This window comes from Camponotus floridanus, unplaced genomic scaffold, assembly GCF_003227725.1.
Source record: "Camponotus floridanus strain SB8 unplaced genomic scaffold, Cflo_v7.5 scaffold79, whole genome shotgun sequence".
NCBI classification, from domain to species: domain Eukaryota; kingdom Metazoa; phylum Arthropoda; class Insecta; order Hymenoptera; family Formicidae; genus Camponotus; species Camponotus floridanus.
The window spans coordinates 768,778-780,807 of record NW_020229848.1 but is presented as its reverse complement, the minus strand read 5'-3'; the positions used below and the strand labels follow the sequence as shown (position 1 = coordinate 780,807).

The 12,030-nt window shown below is 33.0% G+C and overlaps 1 pseudogene; it reads left to right on the top strand.

Annotated features, from left to right (window-relative positions):
* The first annotated feature begins 383 nt into the window (after positions 1 to 383).
* LOC105259066 lies at positions 384 to 11,788 on the top strand (annotated as a pseudogene).
* The last annotated feature ends 242 nt before the right edge of the window (positions 11,789 to 12,030 follow it).

Here is a 12,030-nt window from a genome sequence, read left to right as displayed (position 1 = left end):
TTAATACTTTTATGTACAAAATGAGAGGAATCAATTAGTGTAAAGAAAAAATATAGTTGTTTTTAAGAAAAAATATGTAATTTGCAATTAACAATTCCATATATACATACATATAATCCTGATATATTATTGATAAAGACACAAGTCGACATATTACCGATCATCACAGTTCACAGCAACATGAATAGTGTAGTTCTGAGCTTCTTGTTCTTCGTATTATCATACAAAAGTACATAAGGATTCTTGAATATATATCCGCAACTGAAGGAATATCGTCTCGTTGACGAAAAGGAATCCTGATATGTTGTTTTTTCCTGACGCCTTTGATAAAAAATGAAAAAATCGATGAGGCATGAGCAAAAGTTGTCACTTTATACTAGGATATGGATGATGTTATAATAGTTACTCGGGTTATTTCACAGTTAATGAAAAATATAAGTTCCAAACTTTTCTTCTGATTTTTCTCAATTATGGTAAACAATGATTAATGATCTTTGTATATATAATTATGTATGTAGTTTAGTTGCTATAAAAGATTTTCGAATGCTTGTACATAACAAGTACATAACTTGATATATTAAACATCGAAATTGCTTAGGAAGTAATTATTTGTGTACAAATACAACATAATCCAAAGATTGCACCAGTAGTTTTATGGCTACAAGATAGAAGGTACAACTTTATTTATGTTTGGTCTGTTCTTGAAAAATGGTTCATTCGTTTTAGCTGCTAATAAAACTTTAAAAAAACCTTAAAAATGTGAAAATGCTCATATAATGGGAAGAACTTGGAATATAAATATATACATTGATAATTTGATTGTAATTATCGATAACAAGAAGGAATATGCTAGAAATGAAGTATAAGTAGGAAGAAATATTCATACTGCTTTAGTCCAATTTTTCCTATTGTTTTCAGAATTATAAAATAATGATTTCTTTGTGTGTCACAGGTGAGTCATATGTCGGAAAATATGTGTCAGCAGTGTCTCACCATTAAAAATTATAATATCGAAGCCAAAACAAAAATTAATTTGAAGGACTTAGCCATTGATGATATATGATTTAGAATATGTGATCCAGAAAATCAATTTTTTATATAACAATTTGTGTCAAATCAGGCCAATGAAATGGAAATATCGAAAAATACGAGTAAAAAGCCCGAGTTTATTAAACAGAAGAAGTTCGCCAAAGCAGATGAGATTTTTAATATTGTTTATCGTGATTCAAATTCTCTGTTTTATAATTTAACTAGTTTTGATTATTATTACAAGTATTTAAAAAAGTAAACAATAATAATGATTCTGAATGAATGTCCGAATGGACATTTAAAGAATCGATATAAAATCTGCTATACATGTGAGTAATAATATAGTTTTCGTGGCAAATACAACATTATTTCATTTTTTAAATTCAAGAGTATCTAAAAGATGACTTCACGCAATCTATAATAATTTTTTTAGAAAATCTTCTGAGACACTATAAAGTGATTCATTGAATTGACCCATTTACAATGGACAATTGGATGTCATTGTGGTATACTCACTCACGGAGAATTATATACGAAGGATGAAATGGTCCGGAGCAAATAAATATACAAAAGTAGTACCGAGAAAGTTGTGGAAGGTCGGAAACGAATTAGCAAGTTACGCAAAAACTGTTGACAATTTAACGGAGGTTCTTGTACGAAATGCAGGCCACATGGTTCTTGATCAACCAAAATGAGCATTAAATCTAATTATCTATTTTACGTACAATAAGAAATTTTAAATGATTATCCATTGTTATAAATAGAATGTATGTGATAAAAGCTACAAATTTCAATAATATGTATATATACAGGGTCTACCAAAAGTGTGGAAACCCCTAAATATCTCGGAAAATATACGTTTTACAGAAAAGTGTTTCCAACAAAAGTTGTAGGGTTTAAGAAGATCTATATACTGATTCTATCAGTTTGACCTTGGATGGCGTCGTCAAGGTCAGGTCAAGGTCACATTGACTTTTTTAAATGACACCCCCTACATTTGATTGCATATTCTTATAGCTTAATTCAAGAGCTTTCCAAAACACTATAATAATGTTCATTTTTATTAAGTACTTTGCGAGTTATGAGGGTTGAAATAATTTCTTAATTTTACATAAACCATAAAATATCTAGTAAACCATTCATTTTTCGATTATCTTACCTTCATACTTTTATGTACAAAATAATGAAAGGAATCAATTGGTGTAAAGAAAACATACAGTTGTTTTTAAGAAAAAATATGGAATTGTTAATTGCAAATTACATATTTTTTCTTAGAAACAACTATGTGTTTTCTTTACACCAATTGATTCCTCTCATTAATTTGTACATAAAAGTATGAAGGTAAGATAATCGAAAAATGAATGGTTTACTAGATATTTTATGGTTTATGTAAAATTAAGAAATTATTTCAACCCTCATAACTCGCAAAGTACTTAATAAAAATGAACATTATTATAGTGTTTTGGAAAGCTCTTGAATTAAGCTATAAGAATATGCAATCAAATGTAGGGGGTGTCATTTAAAAAAGTCAATGTGACCTTGACCTGACCTTGACGACGCCATCCAAGGTCAAACTGATAGAATCAGTATATAGATCTTCTTAAACCCTACAACTTTTGTTGGAAACACTTTTCTGTAAAACGTATATTTTCCGAGATATTTAGGGGTTTCCACACTTTTGGTAGACCCTGTATATATATATATATATATATATCGACATATATTTAATATATGCAGATAAGATGATATAAATCAATAATAGTTTGAAAAAATGTTCTAAAAAGTTAAAATCAGTTTTACAAAGTCAAAGATGAACACAATAGATTTATGTAATAGAAATTAACAAATTTATTTAAAAAAATATATATATAAATATATTTTTGTATTGTATACTTTATAAATTATATATTAATATACATGATAAATAATTTGAAATACATGGATCCACAATAGACATTCTATTTCTTGAAATAATCCAAGTTTGTAATAAATTATAATCCTTGCATATTACAATTCTGTGTGTAATTACAAGAAAAAATTATAGTATATAATTAAAATCATTTATCTATATGATATAAAATAATCTCAATATTATAGATATACATATATGTCATGTTTCTTTCTTGTTTTTTTAATTTATATGAATTTAAAATTAATATAAAATGTAAGAGAAAAATTATGTTATAATATTATAAATAAATGTATAATTATATAATGTTTTATTATATAATAATAATTTTTTTTAATTTTCTCTATTATGGTAATTTCAATTCTATTTCATCAACATTTCATTAAAGTTAATCTTATTATAATTTTATTATAAATTTAATCTTATTATAATAAAATTAATCTATTATTGAGATATTTTTATACCATTCAGTATGAGAAATTGTTGGCACAATAATGAGTTTTAGTTTTCTCTATTTATTTAATAATAAATAGTAAAAGGCAGTAAAGAGCCAACGCAGTTGTAGGGCGTGGATAAAATAATTTCCAAGGTAGCAAATCAATTTTAACAATCCTTTCGCTTTATTCCAAACGTTTCGGACTCAATTCGAGCCTTCTTCAGTGAATCTAATAAACACAAAGAAAAGATAAATAAATCAACTAAGGAAAAATTAAAACACAATCTCAATAAATACAAAAAAGAGGAAAAAGCATAGTCACATGTATGCATGATCTATAAGAGCGACGCGACTTCGTCAAGGCTGGTCCATCTGAGAAAACATGATGCAAAAAGCCCTCTCAACGGTACAAAGCGCGAAGAGCGATGCACTAACAAAATAAAACCAAAACTAGTCACAAATCTTAAAAAAGAGAAATTCATTAACACTAATTAAAGGCAACTCACTCACTCAGACAAGAGACAGACCAGCAAAAACGAAACGAAACAATCGACAAGCTCAAAATCGAATAAGTTTTTAGGAAAAAGACTCATTTCTGAAATGATTTATATTAAGCGCCAAAAAAATGCGTTGAATCTCCAAAGCGATACTGTAAAATTAAATACTTCGTGCCTATCGATAGTTGAAAACATGCCCAAGATTTAGCGGGTTGTTTTTTGTTTTGACTGGCTTTGTCCTCTTATTATTACCGACCATAATATGACATTATTGCCGTTGCTGTTTGAATTATCGGCTTGTTCGATTTTGAGCTTGTCGATTGTTTCGTTTCGTTTTTGCTAGTCTGTCTCTTGTCTGAGTGAGTGAGTTGCCTTTAATTAGTGTTAATGAATTTCTCTTTTTTAAGATTTGTGACTAGTTTTGGTTTTATTTTGTTAGTGCATCGCTCTTCGCGCTTTGTACCGTTGAGAGGGCTTTTTGCATCATGTTTTCTCAGATGGACCAGCCTTGACGAAGTCGCGTCGCTCTTATAGATCATGCATACATGTGACTATGCTTTTTCCTCTTTTTTGTATTTATTGAGATTGTGTTTTAATTTTTCCTTAGTTGATTTATTTATCTTTTCTTTGTGTTTATTAGATTCACTGAAGAAGGCTCGAATTGAGTCTGAAACGTTTGGAATAAAGCGAAAGGATTGTTAAAATTGATTTGCTACCTTGGAAATTATTTTATCCACGCCCTACAACTGCGTTGGCTCTTTACTGCCTTTTACTATTTATTATTGATTTGTTAATTTAGAGGAGCCTTTAACTTTGTTTATTTTATTTATTTAATGTTTTGAAACCAATTGCATCTTTCTTATATATAGTATCCTTCGATAAGAATCAAGTGGTCTTACAATTAATTATGCTATCAAACGCTTTAGCTTAGTTAAATCTGTTTTATAAATAGCAAATCAGCTAGTTAAACCTGTTTTATAAATAGAATTATTGTAAACATTTATTTGATTGTTCCATAACTGATAAAAACTTGTTGCGCATTCAAGATAGATTCGAAAAGAAATTCACTATAACTGAAATCATATAAGTTATATTAACTTGATGATGACGATCATTCCAGTAATTTTTAACACTAGTGTTGTCGGAGTCGTGAATAAGTAAAATTCATAAGTCATAAAAATATCTTTATAAGAATATTTTCTAATCATAAAAATATCTCACAAACTGAAATTTGGAGGAAACAAATATAGGAAAATTAGAAATATATACATATAATTATAAATATTAATAATTATAAATATATACATATAATTATAATTATAAATTATAATATACATATAATTATAAATATATACAGGGAGTACCAAAAGTCTCCAGCAAAGGGAAACCGTCAAATATTTCATAAACTATGCATTTTAGAAAAAAAATGTTTTAGATCAAAATTGTAGGATTTCAAAAGATCTATTTACTGGCACTATGAGTTTGATCTTGAATGGCGTTACCAAAGTCAGGACAAAGTCATCTTGAATTTCTTAAACGAAACCTCCTGTTTTTTGTTGCATATTCTTATAGCTTATCTCGAGAGCTTTCCGAAACACTATAATTATTTTTTTATTAGATATTTTCCGAGTTTTTTTAGTTTTTTCGTAAAATATTTACTGTTCGATGATTCTATCTCGATACTTTTAGGCACGAAATAATCTATTGTAAAAGAAATACATAGTTATTTTTAAGAAAAAAATATATAATTTGCAAAATAACATTATTTCTCAGACGGATCAAAACTGAGAAAAATACGGATAAAACAATGAAATAACCATTAATAATCCGCTATTACGCGGATTATACAATTATAATTTCTCGTGCCTTTATTTAATCGGCGGTAGGAATCGCGGTCGAGTGTAAATTCGAGCGAAAGAGATTTCTCTTGATTTTCAACGGGTGTCCGGCAATTAAGCACGCGCACCAGGCCGAGCTGACGCGACACGGACAATAGATGAGCCGGGCGGGTAGCCTTAATTAAATGGTAAAGGCGGCCGATTAGTTGGCAAACTCGCGATAGTGAAAATTTATTATACCCAATGCACCCCGCAGGATCTACGCGCTCTACCTTCTTCCGCAAATTTCCCCTGTCCCCGTCTCGCGACTCGACTGCAAACCCGGGAGTTGGTTTGTCGCACATAAATCCTGCCGCTCTCCAGATGGGATACACGCCGCCGCACGACGATCAGATAGACGCTGTAATGTAATTATACGCCTCGGAAGAAGGCATATACCCGAAGGCCGATACCCGTTTTCACGGGATTACGTTGTCATACTCGATCCTTGTATCCCGACAAAGTGCAATTTTCTATTATTCCAAATAAAAGAGATTTTATTATTTTATTTTATCCTTTTTTGGGAAAAAATGCGAAATGTTATCCCGAATAAATCACGTGTGTGTGTATCGAAGAAATTAATGATGTTTTGTATCTATTTCCAAAATATTGAGAATTTAATAAAAATTGTACAAAATGTTCTTACATATGTTTAGAATCTTCAGTACAATTTTTAAAGCGTTCACAAGTTATAAGGATTTTAATTTGCACCAAATTAAGGATGTATTGGACGGACCGTCTGTCTAAAAAATTAATCCAAAGTATCAAAAAATTAAAGTTGGGCAGAATATGAATTCTAATGGATCAAAATTTTTTTTTAAATCACGAAATCATACTTCAAAGTATTTTTTAATATAAATAAGTCTTAACTTCCAAGAAAATGTTGCCACGTTTTATCATCAATATTGCGTCAAACTGATAATCACAGTTATTTTTTAATAATAATTTCAAAACGAGCAAATAAATCGTTTTAAAACTTTGTGGGAATATTTTTACATGTATGAAGAATATAATATTACAAAATGAAATTTTTATCATTGTTCTTTTATAGTTTGTGAATAATTTATTCTTGTCTCTTGAACGTTTACATAAGATCCTATGTTAAAATCGCAAAATTCAAAAATTAATAACTTTTAAAAGAGAAAATAAAAAAATTTGAAATAATTCATGATGATTTAGAATGTTATTAAGAATGTTAAATTAAAAATTCACGGCGATCTCATTGATTGTAATATATCTCCAATACATCCTTAACATGTGTTTTATGGGGAAACGTATAATCACGTCGATTCAAATGAACACAAACAAAAACACATGGAAATAATATTTAGAATTTGTTTAAAATTTGCAAAAGTTTAGATACAGAGGAAATATTTGGTAAAATAATATTATACAAGTACTAACTGATTAAAAAGATATTAAATATAATTCAATGAAGTTAGCCATCTGTCACAAGGTGAAATTCTCTGCCAAAAGTTAATCATTTCGATTAACAAAATTCGGAACATTTCAATAAAAACGCAATAAATATTAAAAAATACATTTCTGCACTGTAGCTAAATTGTAATATTCCACACAATTTCTTACTCAAAATACACCAAAAGAGGGTATTCATCAATATTGATTTTCAGCTACTTTTTGCTGGGATTGTACATACAAAACATCTTTAAATATTACTCCTATTTTTTAATAAAATAATTAATATTATAATTAATAAAATAATTAATTCAATTTAATTAAATTTAAGACTTCTTTGAAAATAGTCTTTAATTTTCGAAATATACGGAAGAATGATTTGAGGATTATTGAGTTTCAGCTACTTTTTGCTGGGATTGTACATACAAAACATCCTTAATTTTTGCAAAAGAAATGAAAGGGGAATGCGACGACTATCGGTAGAAAATAAATGACTGTAAAATTATGAAATTTTTAAAATTCGAAACGTTATCGTTTCGTCGGATGTCGAGGAAAGGATGTTACTGGCCGGTGCATCGGCCGAGGGAAGAACGAAGATCAATTCGCGCGCACTTTGCGCAGACAGCTGATTACCCGCATCCTGATTATCGAACCTAACCAGGGAACACACAAGCCTGCCCGCTGCAAACAGATCCGTTCGTGTTCACGTCCATGTTAGCCGAAACCTCGATCTCGTGATGGACCACAGAAAGCTTCGCTATTAATCTAGATTAATCTAGATTTCATTTTCCCGAATTTATCGAAAGACACCCTACCGCAGGCTACATCGAACTTTACGATTATATGCGAACCATAAAAGGTGAGAGGGGAACGGAAGAGTGATATATTCGCATATTTCGACGTATATTTCGGTGCACCTCGATGAATTCGGCTGTTCTACTCCGGCATGCTTGGCGTGCTCCGCGTTCTCTGGTTTACTCCAACAGTCTCTCTCTCTTTCTCTGTCTCTATCTCTCTCTCTCCCTTTCTCTCTCTCTCTCTCTCTCTCTCTCGCTCTCGCTCTCTCGCTCTCTCTCTCTCTCTCGACGACGTAATCAATATATCGTGTTGCTGAGACCTTCCCGCGTCGTCGGCAGAGTAGGTTTAGGCATGGCTTTTCAGGTGTAGCCAGACAGACGCGGCAATTCAGGCTAGATATGTATCGCGCGCTCATACACGCGAGCACACCGCGGATATCTCCGTGCTAATTAATATCTCGGACAGCATCTCCTGCATCGCGAGAGCGGCTGCTGCCGCTTAACGTCGTCGGCTGTTTAACGCGAGGTCGAACGGAATCGATCCGATCGCCGGTTTTTAAATAGATGCTCGAGGCTATTCCGTTCTAATAAAAATATTCCTTATGCGAGAGAGAGGTCCGGCGTGTAAATTTGATATTTCTCCTGTTAACCGCACAGCTCTTTTAAACATTTGAATTGGATAAAAAAAAAAATTCAGAAAAAATATCTCGAGAGAAACGAATCGAATATTTATTTATATCTAGTTATTTTTTTAAGTAACGTTTTCTTTTAGCTTGCCCTTCTTTAAGCATTTATTTGACATTTCTGTAGAGGAAGAGAATAATTTTGAATTAAATCGAAAAAAATTTCTGTAATAAAAAAATGTTTGATGTTGCATTTTTTACATCTTGTACGTGGAAGCATAAATTAGTAGCAAAGCGGATTGTTTATGTGATTCGGGAAAGTATTGATCTTGCTTTATCTCGTATAAATTCATTATCGGGTATTATATATCGATATGCTCGTTAAGCTTAATAAATGTAAAACAGACGAGGATAATGAAAGGGAGATACTTAATAAAAATAAAATAAATTTCTATATTTATTAAAAAAATTAATTTATTTAGTAATAATTCCTTCAACCTATCGGTTCATTTACTACCTCATCGTTCGTTAATTTTAGTTAAATTTCCCGAGAAATTCCAACAGAGAGAGGGAGAGAAAAATTTTATTCATCATATACCGAAATTTGACGAGAAATTTTTATAGAGAAATCAAAGTGATTTTAAAAAGATTTTACTCGCGATTCTTGATTTCATATTTAAACGTCATGCAAATATGAAGAAAACTTTTTATTCTCTTTCCTCCTTCTTTTTTTGGTAGCCACTAGTTATTCTTGAAAATTTAAAAATAATTTTGCTTAAAATCACCATTCTTAATTCATTCGCTTTCTTTCTGTAGACCTTTCCACCGATTGCGGCTGAATGCGATCGCTGCGATGACGGTGCGCAACTAATCAGTCCATAAATGACATCCGTTTTGCCTCACTCGTGTCGGACGAGACGACGCGACGCCGAGAGGCATCGGGCCTTAATTATACGGCCGGTTTGCGATGGGCACACGAGAAGGCGTCTGTTTTCCCGAGGCAATAAATTGTCCCCGTAATTGTTCCGCAGCTTTTCGAAAAGTCGGGCTTCATCGAAAATCTATAGTTTGCTTTCCGACCGAAAATCCATCCTTTTCCTACAGTGATTATATTCCTCAAGATCAATATTGACAATCGGATCGGACCATTATCTGTGGCGAGCATTGTCTAAAGGCGAGATATTGCAAAGAGTGACGTGTAATTAAATGCTTTCAGCTGCATCGTAAATATTACGTGATATTGATTTTTAAGAGGATTAATTTTGCACATTTCAGAGCGTAAAATGAAAAATTCACGAGATAAGACTTTGGAGTGTTTTTAAATAATACATTTATATCATTTCGTGCGTTTCTCATGAATTAATGATGTGACTATTCGTAAAAATAAGGAAAATGAGGTCGCCGCGTAAATGGTGCAACGTAATAAATTTCCAATAATTGGATTAATAACTGCCATAAAATTATTATACGTTACAATGAGATGAGCATTTATTTAACAATCATCAGGAAACCACGGAAGCGATATAATCATTACTTTTATCATGGCCGGGAAATTAGCGGCTACCTATTTAGATGTTTGATGCTAGGGAGATTAACGAACTTTATTATACTATAACAATGTACGTTTTCATCTATGGAGGACTTTTCACCGATTTTCGGACAGATTACAGTAGGGCTTACATTGTTCCCCTTTGCCTTCCTTCTCCCCGATATTCGCATCCGGAGACTTCATTATCAGTTTTTCGTGCGTTATGGCTTTAATTACCTTCCCTTATACTCGCGGCTTATTACGTTTCCTGCAGTACGAGGACGGTTTGAAAAGTCCGTGCAAAGTCGGAGAGATGGCAACACTGGGATGCATCGAGGTTATTTTCAGTTAGCAGCATCTCTTCTGGAAGAACACACATCAAGTTTCAGCCAGATCGGTCTATTTATCTGTGTTTGACGTTTGTTTGAGTCGAGGAAGTCGAGTGATTTCCAAAAAATGAATGAAAGAGAATTTCGCCGCAAAATTGATGGAGTTGAGGTCCCAACTCGATCCTCATCCCGCCTATTCCCCAGATTTGGCTCCCTCGGACTACTACGAGGTGGGTTCAAAAAAAAGGTGACTTTTCATTTTTCTCGAAAAATATTTATTTATTCATCAATATCTATTTTGTCCCCTTTAACGTTTTTTTGCTCAGAGTAGGCTCGCCAAATGCCGCAGTCAACATTTCAAGTACGTCAGAGCACTTAATTTTATTTTTCACACAAAATTTAATACAGAACATAAAGATCGTATTGCTGGAAGAGCTCGAGACTATACCAAAAAGCGCATATCAAAAGTGCTTCGAGGATTGGAAAAAGCGCTGGCACAAGTGTATAATATTTGAGGGGGATTACTTTGAAGGGGACAAAATAGATATTGATGAATAAATAAATATTTTTCGAGAAAAATAAAAAGTCACCTTTTTTTTTTAATATACCTTGTACTTGTTCCCCGATATGAAGAAATGGCTGGTGGGAAGGTGATTTTATTCAAACGAAGAGGTAATTGCGGAAACGAATGCCTCTTGCAGAGCTGAACCAATCCTATTATCGGAAGGGATCAACAAACTGGAGCAGCATTGGACGAAGTGTATAAGCCTAAAGGAGATTACGGTGAAAAATAAAAAAGGTTTATCCCGAAAAATTAAGTAGTTTTAGGTTAGGTAAGTTAAGGTTAAGCAGTTTTTATTTTTGCACGGACTTTTCAAACCATCCTCGTATAATATAACGCGGTCGTAATCCCGTTTGCCATAGACTTAGCGTAGTATCGTCCAAATTATGGTGCGTTACACACAGTAGCAGGCAGCTTCGTTGGATTGTACCGTGTTTCTCCGTCCGGAATGGACTGTAAATAAGACTGGTTTAAGTTATGGCAGTTACCTCTCGCGCTACCTCGGTTAAGTTTATTTCAACGCTGATTAATGTAGGACCACAGTCACAGTCGCAGCCGCTTCGAAAACGACCTTGTCGGGATGGAAATGGGGATCGCAAAAGCCGGTTGTAATTTCGCCAGATTTTGATAGGACGTATCGAGAAGAAGAAGAAGAAGAAGAGGGGGATGATCTCACGACGTTTATTCGCGCCAATTCGACGGGAGGTACGGAGTCTACAATCTGGAAAATTAAACTCGTCGACATTGTACGTGGAATTCGGATTCGTAAGCTGGAGGCGAGATAAACGAAGGAACCCCCCCAGCAAAACTCTCTCGCACACAGGATAACCCGGGCCCGCGCTCCCGTCGTAAATCGATACGTCAGGTGTGAATTGCGACGCGTCGCAGCGTCGTGACGGTGGCGGCTTTTATTTTTAATAGGGGTTGTTTGCATGCGTGTCCACGGAGCGGAAGCGCTAAATTCGCGCGATAAGCACACTAACACGCCTATCGATTGCCCCGACCGAAGGGAAAAAGACGGTCATAA